Genomic DNA, 11,948 nt, shown 5'->3' on the forward strand with positions numbered 1-11,948 from the left:
GTGGGATATTGACCGATGGACTCTGTAACTCAAAAAGTTTCAAACTGTCGAGAATATATTTCTATATTCATCGACCTCAATCTCTGATTGTTCGTATCCATTGCCTTCCTAACATCTTTGACAAATACATGTCTCGCCTTCATCTGTTTGACTTGTTTCAGTGCCATTCTTGGCTTCAAGGTAGTCAACCTGTAGAACGTAGCCGAGAACATAGATGAAAACAGAAGATTTTATGTTTTGCTCAACACAGAGTTAACTGCCTCTGCCAGGTTGGTTGCCATTTGACCATATCGAGCCCTATCATTGAAACTTTGAGCCCATTGCCATAATTCCATGGTGCCCAACAACTCTAAAAAAGGAGTATTCATTTTACCTTACATGTCACCTTTAAGTCTGGTCATCATTTGCCTGAAAAGGTGTGGCTCTAACTCGTGCGCTGTATATGTATTAAGAAAAAGACAAGTTACAGTATGCAAAATTAATTTGTTGAAGTATTAAAAACATTTAAAACATATGTTGAAACTAAATTTTACAAATTTTCATAACTTGTTTATGCCAGTTTGTATTCTTGCAGTCTTGGTGGAAGTTAGCCGCGATGTGATGGATACAATAAATGGATCTCTACGGAACAACAGTATGCCTAATCATGGAAATTATTCTCTTTCCTTTGTTAGATATGATGTAAAAAATTTTCTCCCTAACTACATACGTTCGTAAGTTCGTCAGGAAGAATTATCATGATTCTAGGTTCTCATTGTCCATGATGGCAAACACTATTACAAGCAATTTTGGTTCTTATCTTGAGCAACTGCAATAAGTAGGATATGCATATATTTTTTGTATAGCTAGGTCTCATCAACCTACACAATTGGCTTGCAATGGGGAAATGTCCGTACGCATAGATCGAACATCCAGAACATCCATTAGAAAACTCTTCTTCTCGATTGTAGTTGGTCATCTGAGCTGTAATAAGGTCGTGTCTGCTACTTCATGACAATCCTTGAGCCATACCCACGCATAGTGACTATCCATCTCTATAGCTCATTGTACGATGCATCCCAATCTCCATACAACTACTCCATGGCCAGCTGTTTAGATATCCATGCTTTTTTGGTATAAAACTTGGGGCTGAAATCACTCTTGCATTTCAAAAATTAGTATAGAAATAGGAATGGTTGGCATATCTTTCATCATTGGCATTATGCATGTGTAGATAGTTTTGAAATCAAGTTTAGGGTGATCTTGCGTCATACGTGTTGAAGTGCATGTGTGAAGCCCAACAAATTTTCAAATTTCCCATATTTGTGTTCTCTAGATAAATGCAGCTTGTACCTGCCAATTACAGCCTTCTGTTGACCTCCAAGACTCCTTAATATACAATGTCGATTTAGACACAACAATTTTGTAGTCAACCGACACATTTATGCTATACCGCTTAATAGCAAATACACATTCTTCCTTGGTTGTGAATTTTTGGCCTATGAACAACTCCTCACGTTCAGAATTTGCGGCCAACCAATGAGTAGGCAGTATATTGGGCTACTCCGAGAACTCAGACGCATCCGCCGTATCAGGATTTATGATCGACATGTGTGCCCCAAGATCATTGCGTATCACAATGCCTCGATTTGGGTTCCCAACTGAAGTCGTGTTAACATGTTCATTATCATTCACACCTTCGTCATTGATATCATCTGGAACCTCATCTTGATAAAGATCATTATAATCTTCAACCTTGTGATCAGAAGAACCATTATTATCATATACATCATTACCATCCGCATCAATCTCAATCACCACTGGAGATATTTGTAAATGGGGACCCAAGTTAAGGTTTTTAGGCGCAAGTAGAATATTAATATCAATGTCAATACCACGTACAGTCGATCGCCCATCAACGTACGTTATCAGACCACCGTACATAGATCTTGAGCTTCACGTTCTTCACCTAATGGACTAGAATCTTCAGCTGGCTCTACATCAACTAACTTAGCAAACAACAGAGTTGGATCGGTTTGCCGACTTCGATCCTGGCAATGAAGTGCGACCATTGCCTCCATGTTATCGTCTACAAGTTTTATCTCGGTGAAGTTTTTGGGATCTGTTGAAACTAGAAATTTGTAGAGTAGTCTCGAGATCCTCCTCCCATAATGTCTAACAATTTTTGCACTGATCCTCTCTTTCATATCATCAACCATGACATTTCTATTAAATCTCATTACTATTTATTAGTGACATTCAAATATACATCCAACTGTTATTGTCAAAATTTTTCCATCGAAATAAACTCATACGAAAAATTGGTTATCCATCTTCAATAATAAATCTATAAAAATAATTAAATTTCTAAATATTTTATTTAAAAAATAGAAAAAATTCATAGATATACTAACCTTGAATCCTTCTCTGCTTTCTCCTCTTCTACAACCAAAATTGTTTCCCTTCTACTCTTATCCTTCAAAAACGTTAACAGAACACTGTATTTAAAATGTTTAAAATCCATTGTCGCCTCTCTCATAGCCTCCACCAATGCCACCTCTCTCTCACCCTCTACTGCCATTAATGTTGCCTCTCTCTTGCCCTCCACTTACCTAATGCCGCCTCTTTCTCACTCTTTACCATTTAAACTGTATTCTTGCACCAGAAAATACTAATATCACCCATCTCTTTCCCTCTACCCCTAAAAAATATTTTTTTTATACTGGTGCTGCCCATCTCTCTCCCTCTACCCTTAAAAAATAATTTTTGTTATACTGGCGCCACTCCATCTCCCCCTTTCCACCGTTAAAAATAATTTTTTTTTTAAAAACACATCATTTTGTAATGATGTTTCACTTATTGTGTCAAAAATAAAATGGGTGCAGTCCATCTCTCTCTCTCCACCCCTTGGTACTGTTTCGAATATACCATTTTAATAAATAATGATATTCGCATACCATTTAAGTATTTAATTTTTTTGAAGTAAAATCAGAATGCATTAATTGAGAGGATATGTTGTACACAGAGCAAAGATTGTAAAACAACAGCTGCCTAGCAGCTGTCAAAAGCTTAATAAGTAACAGAGGCAGTGCCTCGGTTTGCCTAAACTTTAAAGAAAATTTAAAAGAAAATGAAAAGCTTTTGAGCTTCCCTAAAGCAAAAGAAAAACAAAAATTGAAAGAAAAACCTATCGTTAACACCTTTCCTCTCATTTACATTCTGTCTTTATGGTGGATAACTTAGTTTAAACTTTCCTTTTCCTGTAAAAAATTTTCATTAGAAGCGCTTGTTACCAGATTTCTCCTAATCTGAGTTCAACATCGAATGGTAAGGATAGACACTTGACGTGTTGTAATGCTTCCCAGACTCAGACAAAAATTTCATAATCTACTGATTACTAGATCCTTCTTTGGTCGTTAACGATGATGGATTCTATCTCCGTTGGTACTTCTTCAACCCAATAGATTGGGTTATCTAAGCTATATCTTCGACTAGTAAGGGCATGCGCTGCTTCATTTGTCTTTCGAGGGGTATACTCAAAAGATAATGTAATAAAATTGCAATTTCTCTTTTGGATTTCATAAATAATGTTACCAATCATTGATCTATCCACTGAATCTGACTTAATTTTTTTAATGACTGTAAGGTGATAAACCGTAAATTATACATATTATTACCCCATGTTTAATGCATTTTATGGATGATTTCTCATTAGAATTGGTGAACTCGATACTCTTAATGCTTCAATTTCATGTTTTATACTTAGAAGAGCATAGGAAAGCGAAAGGAACGAGAAACAGGCCAAAAACCAAGAAATTGGGCCAAAGTACAAAATCAACACGGCCTGGACCTTCTCACACGGGCAAACCACATGACCGTGTCAATCTGGAAGAATCAAAGCCCGACTCACATGGGTATAGCACACGCCCGTGCCATTCTAACAGGCTCGAACACGGCCTAAAATAATCACACACGGGCGTGTCACACGTGTGTGTCCCTGCCGAGCCCAAGTTGAGTCTAATTCAGAAAAGGCTAATTTTGAGGGCTTTTAGGCATTTCAAAGCCTATAAATACACCCTAGAGGAGGAAGAAAAGGAAGATGGAGAATAGGGGGTAAGGAATTACTCCAAGGAAGCCGATTGATCCATCTCAGAAGCCAGATTCATCATCAAGACTGAAGATCTCTCCTCAATTTCCCTTCAGGAGTTTTGGGTTTTCTTTATGTTTTGTATTCTTATTTCTTCTGAGATATTTTCTTATTTAGTTATGAACTAAAACCCCTAAATACCTAAGGGGAATGAAACCTAAGACGCATCTTGTTATTATTTTCTGAATCGTATGATAAATATTTAACTTGTTCTTAATTATGTGTTCTTAATTCTTGTTTTGATATCCCAAGATACTAATTCAAGACATGCTCTTATTCAGAGGAGGAATAGACCCTGTCTAAGAGTACTTTTGTCATAATTAAGCGGAGTTGATCGCGCGTCTAGAAATAGGGTGACAAGATTTTTTCGGATTAGGGTGAAACCTAATAAGGGGATCCATAGATCGAGTTAATGCAACCCTAGAGTGTTAATTAGAGAAAAGTTTCGGTTATTCAATTTAGGGATTAGACGTTATTATCTTGAATAGGGATAATAACATAACTTAGGGATCTCTACGGAATAGGTTGAATGAATAAATCGTCCGATTCGGAGCCAGAATAACAAGTAAAGTCTAGGTGGATTTTTCCTTAAGTATTGTCTTAAGTCAATCGATTTTTCCCAATAGTAATTCCCTAATTCTTTTCTCTGTGCGTTCTTAGTTTATATAATTAGTTAATTGAAACAAAACCTCTTTATTTTTTAGGCTAGATAATAGAAAGACAGTCATTACTAGTACTTTTAGTTCCTTTGGGTTCGACAATCCGGTCTTGCTAAAACTATACTATTGTTCGATAGGTACACTTGCCTACATCATGATAATAGTTAGTTTAAGAACTAGTAATTATAAATATTTTAAAACCTATCACGAAATCTCACGATCAACTTTTTGGCGCCCTTGCCGGGGAACTAAAATATTAGGAACGCTCAATTTTTATTACTTTAGCCATTTATTTTTCTTGCAATTTAATTTAATTTAATTTAATTATTATTACTAATTAATTTACTTTTTCTTTCTCTTGACAGGTTTTTATAGTTTATGACTAGTAGAAACCCGTCGGGACCATTACTTTTTGACGAAGAGATCGATCACACAGTTCGTAGAAACCAAAGAGAAATAAGGTGAAGCTTAAGATACACAGAGAACGAGCAAGAAGACGATACTCAACCCCCAACCGAAGAGATGGCTGAAAACCAAGGCAATCAGCTACCTCCTGCAATTGCGGCTAATCAAAATCCTGCTCCACATACTATGTATGACTATGCTAAACCTTCTTTAATAGGAACTGAGTCAAGTATAGTTAGACCTGCTATTGCTGCGAATAATTTCGAATTGAAACCTAACACAATTCAGATGATACAGTAGTTTGTTCAGTTTGATGGTTTGCAGGATGAGGATCCCAACACTCACTTGGCGAATTTTTTGGAATTTTGCGACACTTTCAAAATTAATGGCGTTTTTGATGATTTCATTCACCTTCAGTTATTCCCTTTTTCACTGAGAAAAAAAGCTAAACAGTGGTTGAACTCGTTACCTTGAAGGTCTATCACTACTTGAGAATAAATGACCGAAAAATTTTTACTAAAATATTTTTCGTCGGCTAAAACGGCTAAGTTAGTAATGATATCTCTTCTTTTCTGCAGATGGACTTAGAAACACTTTACGATGCATGGGAGAGATACAAGGATCTATTGCAAAGGTGCCCTCACCATGGGTTACCTCTATAGCTGCAAGTTCAAACATTCTACAATGGTGTGAATCCATCGACAAGACAGATGATTGACGCAGCCGTTGGAGGAACCATCAACAATAAAACACCTGAATAGGCTTATGAATTTATTGAAGAAATGTCACTGAATAACTACCAGTGGCAAGTCATGAGGACTAAGCCAACAAAAACAGCCGGCACTTATAACGTCGACTCAGTTACTATGCTGTCAAATCAGGTAGAACTTCTCAAAAAAAAAGATTGGTGGTTTATTTGGTTCTACGCAGGTACATCCAGTAATGAGGTGTGACTCAAGTGGAGGAGGTGTGCATACAGAATATCAATCCTTCAATCCTACAACTGAAGAGGAATAAGTCAACTATATGGGTAACAATAACTTTAGATCTCAAAATAACCCATACAGTAATACTTACAATGCAGGTTGGAGGAACCACCCAAATTTCTCCTGGGGTGGTCATGGAAATCAAAAGCCACAAAATCCTCAGGGGTTTCAACAACCACCTTATCAACAAGCGAAGAAACCGAACCTTGAGGAGATGCTCTCTAAATTTATCTCGTTGTCAGAAACCCGTTTCCAAAATACTGAGACAACACTTAAAAATCAACAAGCATCGATCCAAGGGCTCAAAACTCAGATAAGCCAGCTATCCAAACTAATCTCTGAATGACCACAAGGTAGCTTACCAAGTAATACTGAACGTAACCCAAGGGAACACCTCAACGCAATTAGTACTCAAGATAAGGAAAGATTCATTGTGCCTGAACTAGACTTAATGCAAGGAACTGTGGTAAGCAAAGGTAAAAGCGAGGTAAGTCATAACAACACGATGAATGAAGAATATAGACCTTGTGTCCCACACCCTAACGTGAAAAGGAAAGACCGCTCAGATAAATAATTCGGTAAATTCCTTAAATTTTTGAAAAAATTACATATTAACTTACCGTTTATGGAAGCTTTGTCGTAGATGTCGAATGCAATGAAATTCTTAAAAGAGCTTTTAGTAAATAAGCGGAAGTTGGACGAAGCATCACATGTGGAGCTAAACGCAGTCTGCTCAGCTATTCTACAGAATAAGCTACCCCACAAATTGAAAGATCTAGGGAGTTTTACAATTCCTTGCTTAATTGGTTTAGATATAAATCATGCATTAGCTGATTTAGGGGCTAGTATTAACGTCATGCCTTACAAAATGTTTAAGCAACTAGGTCTTGGGAAACCTAAACAAATTAGGATGAGCATTCAATTGGCAGGTAAAACTATAAGATTTCCTAGGGGTATTATTGAAGATGTACTAGTGAAAGTAGATAAGTTCATATTTCCCGTTGATTTTGTTGTTCTAGAAATAGAGGAGGATAATAACACCCCTTTGATTTTAGGGAGGCCTTTTTTAGCAACTGCTAAAACAATTATTGATGTTGGCACAGGTGAGCTTACACTTCGTGTGGGAGACGAAACGATCACCCTTCAAGCTTGTAATTCTGGCATCACATCGAACAATAAAGGTAATAGTCCACACCAGTCTACTAAAATTGATAATATGACACAACCTACTTTGCAGAAATTAAGTTTCAAAGAAGTTCACGAGCCATGTTCTAGCAATGATAGAGGAGACACTCATGAAGAACGAAGGCTGAGAATAGAGGAGCTAGTCGAATGGCCAGCACATAAACTAAGAACACACGATAAACTGAAATTACTCCAAAAGAAGTTCGATACCTCTCCAAATCAACTTAAGGTTGGTGACAAAGTCTTATTAGATGCCGCAGATCCCCACATTGTCACTACCACACCGAATGAGGAAATCCCTCTTACGGTACTCAGTATTTTTTCATTCGGTATGGTGGAGGTGAGTCATCCTAAGTTCGACACTTTTAAGGTAAACAACACCTGATTAAAACCTTATTTTGATGAGATTGAAAGCAATAATGAGGAGTATAAACTCTTAAAACCACCATGACCATTCACTGAAGAGGTAAGTCGAGCTTAGGCTATAAATAAGCGCTTCTCGGGAGGCAACCCGAGCACTAACATTCTTAATTTCTTTAAATTTTGGTATTTAAATCCTAACCTACTACTAGAGATCTCAAATACAGTTGTTTCCACAAAGACACGGCCAAGCACACGGACGTGCTTAAGGCCGTGTGAAAGCAGGGAAAAAGATTTCCCCAATACAGGCTACGATAAAATACCACGGCCATGTGACATGGCTATGGTCGAGCCTGCCAAAACAACACGGGCGTTCGACACACCCATGTGGAAGACCCATGGTTGAAACTAAGAAACTAGCATGGGCGTGCGACACGCTCGTGTCTAACACCCGTGATCAAACCTGTCAAAATAACACGGGCGTGGGGATTGAACCCACGGGCGTGGGAGAAGCGAATGAAGCTAGACACGATCGTGCGACACGGCTGTGTGAACCCATACGCCCAAGGAACACAGGCGTGAACTAAATGTCAGACGCGCCCAAATTTGAAATTCGCGAACCACACGGGCTGAAATTGGGGAAAACGGGCGTGTTCGCTGGCCATGTGGCCCAACATCTATAAATACCTTGCACTATTCACTTTTTTCCCCATTCACAAACCCTAACCCTAGCCGCTGCAACTCCACACGGCCCCTCTGCCACGCCCGTGCGCCGCTTTCAACTTCGTTTTCAACGCTCAATCTCTCCCCCTTAGCGTTTGTTTACTTCTTTTCACTTCTTATTTACTTATCACTAATGTTTATTATTAGAATAATCTTCATTACTTTTGAACTATTTTTCATTTTGCTCATGATTTTATCATTTAGTTTTCATTCTTAAGTTAGCTATTATACATAGCATGTTAAATCAAGTGATTAGGAAAACTTTATACCCATGATTTTACCATGCTCATTCTCATGATATATCTATGCCAATGCCTCTCATGAAATTTGTATTTTTTATCATACATTTCATGTTGTAAGGAAAGCTTCATTCTTTTGTCTTACACATGCCACTACTACATACAATGGTAAGGTCACAAAATTATTATATTAGTGACGTTTGGTTGTGGCAGAAAGTCTACTTTTTGGTTGAATATTGTATTCCTTGTACTTCGACCACTCATCAAGATGACTCGATGATTCTACTCGCAGGTACCATTTCATTGTCCCGAGGAAAGAAAATTGTCGTACCAGCCTCGAAGAAGAGGAAATGAGCGTCATCTTCTGCGAGTCCAACCGCAGAAATTCGTCACCCTCTCTTGCAATTTCCCCGAGGGCCCCAAGAAGAGTTGTTCCAGATACTTCGGGCCCGGCCCTTAATTGCGGGTCGTTACATCGATTGGGTTGCCATAGAACAAGTCCAGATGACTGATGCGATTCGAGCTCTCTTAAGCACCGACCCCTGGGAGCTATTTTTCGAGATTATCGAGCCGACATACCTCGAGCTCACGATGAAACTCTGCTCAATGTTCCATCTCTAGACCATAATGACAAGGTACGAGGATCCCGAAACGGTTCAATTTTGCCTAGGTGGATTAATCTACCAGCTAAACGCCCCAGAGTTCGGTACTGTACTAGGCCTATACACGGAGGAGTTTCAGGAGGAGAATGAACTACATGCTCTTAGTCGCCACATACATGTCTCTCCCTCGAAGTGCTGGCACACGTTGGCCCCTAGCACGCCCTCCTACAATCCTAGCCGTTCCAAGGCATCAGTTCTCTGACCATCCTTGAGGTATTTACACGCAATTTTAGCTCACACAATTACAGGAAGGCGAGAGAGCACTGGCCTCGTCAAAACCCACGACGTCTACTTCTTATGGTGCATGTCCCAAGGACACGTTATTGACCTTGCCTATTTTATCGACCTTACGATTCAGCACCAGACGAAGCGGCATCGGAAGGGGGTCATCTCCATTGGCCCCTACGTGACTAGGCTGGCGTGACACTTCGGGCTCTTCAACACTGCGGCCCAAGAATCATCCCTTCCCTCATCGGCCAGATGTCTCCACAAGGCGTCTTGAGCATGCTTAGCATGAGGATGATTGAGAGGCGCCGAGGAACCTACCCTCCCCAGTATCGTCTCGCCTAATCTACTGAGGAGGAGGCCTATGAGGACATTCCTAATGATGTCCCCCCACAACACGAGGACCCACCGACTCAGCCACCACCATCCTCTCGTCTAGTTCATGCGGCGGCTTCATATGCTGACATCTCTGAGTGCCTCACCCGATTCGAGTAGCAGTGTTTTCAACGATTTGACAACATTGATGCTACACTACAGTAGATTTGTCAGCACCTCCACATCTCATCGCTAGTCCCACTTCGCGAACCATCCAGTGATGAAGATGTTTAGAAATATTTATTTATAATTTTATGTTTTTATGTTAATTTTTATTAAAACTACTTTTTATTTTTTAGATTTTAGAATTTTATTTTTAATTACTAATTTCGGTTATTTCTTTTTGAGTAATTATTCTCCCTAATATCCCCTAAAAAGTTCCTGATTTTTATCACAGTTATATAGAGCTCTTAAGCTCTTCATCACATAGGAACTAAAACTCCATCGGGAAGGGTTCTCCACAACTGCCATGTCCTGCTCGACCATGATCATAGCTACCACTAGATATAATATTCTTTTGGCGCAAGACTTATGGCCTAACGACCGCGGGAGTATCCTCCTCCACTCTCGAACCAATTACTCTCCAAAACTCTAGTTCGAGAAATTCATCATACAGGAAGTTTCACTTCTCTCTCTATCTTAATTCTATATACTCTAATATTTATCTTTGTACATTGAGGGCAGTGTACATCTTAAGTGTGAGGGGTATTTATTTCATTATCAGAAAAATCCCTGAATAACCGCCTTGTTCTCTTGAAATGCTTTCATATCATATTTACGATAAATTTTAATTGATTAATGATTTTGATTGATATACCTTGAATTAATACATAGGGATTTATGCATTGATTGTTTAAACTTTAAGACATTAGAGAATCAAACATGATAAGTTGATTTTTAAAAATTTAAAATTATAGGTTGTTTCCCCAAGTCTAAGTATTACTTTGAATTGGAATTCATGAGTCTAAACATCAAAAAGCCATAATTTTTGTGAGATTTTTGAGCCTTTTGAGCATCTATTAATTCTTTCATGCTCACTTTTATTATTGCTTTGAGTGCGTCAGTATTGAACTGTTATTCTAGAACTTGCTTAATTATGCATGCCAAGACCACACCATTTGATTTGATATATCAAAATGGTTAAGGCACTTTGGATTAACCGACTCATGCCATGAAAAGCTTACCTCTAAGATTAACCCCTAGTAAACCCCCTTGAGCCTAAAAACCCATTCTTTGTATTACCTTTAATATTAACCCTTAACCCATTATTGTTGAAATCCCCTAAATTAACCTCTATTTTTGTCGAGATTTGAGTTGAATGGATTGCTTAGCTATGTTTTGTTTTAACTTTTTCTTTAAAAAAAACACTATGTATTGTTATTAGTAATTCCATATTCTGAAAAAGCTCTATTGTACGCAAGTAAAGATTAAATCTTTTTTTAGTTAGGAAATTTTTCAATTCAATCTCGATTCTAACCCTTTCTTTCAGCTTGTGACCACACCCCCTGATCAAGCCTCACTACAACCCTCTAAAGACCTTTTGATTGATGTATCATCTTAAATTAAAGTGGTGGAGATTTGATTTTCATGCAAGCCTATGGTAATGACTTTTCATTATTGACTATTGAGTGCTTCATCTATTGTCCTTAAACACCTTGAGTGATTTGAGTGAACCTTTAGTGAGGATGTGAAACTCTGTGATATTCTGAATCAAAGGTAATTACTTAGATGCGGAAAGACACCTATGTTTGCATGATTAAATATTTAGCTTGGAATGTTTGAAACTTTTATGTTCTTTTAGTTGAATTCTCAATGTATGATTACCTATGGATTATTTTGAGATATTGTCGATAAGAATCATAAGTTGAGTAGAATTTATTTTGATTATGAGTTGAGAATTTTTCTTGAGGACAAGCAAATACTTAAGTGTGGGGGTATTTGATAAACCGTAAATTATACATATTTTTACCCCATGTTTAATACATTTTATGAATGATTTATCA

General features: G+C 38.1%; 1 non-coding gene across 1 annotated transcript; it reads right to left on the bottom strand.

Moving 5' to 3' along the window:
• Positions 1-5,737: 5,737 nt before the first annotated feature.
• LOC128281052 (small nucleolar RNA R71) lies at positions 5,738-5,842 on the bottom strand. The gene has a single exon (XR_008271268.1). It is a non-coding gene; the product is annotated as a small nucleolar RNA R71 (small nucleolar RNA).
• Positions 5,843-11,948: the final 6,106 nt, after the last annotated feature.

This window comes from Gossypium arboreum, chromosome 9, assembly GCF_025698485.1.
Source record: "Gossypium arboreum isolate Shixiya-1 chromosome 9, ASM2569848v2, whole genome shotgun sequence".
NCBI classification, from domain to species: domain Eukaryota; kingdom Viridiplantae; phylum Streptophyta; class Magnoliopsida; order Malvales; family Malvaceae; genus Gossypium; species Gossypium arboreum.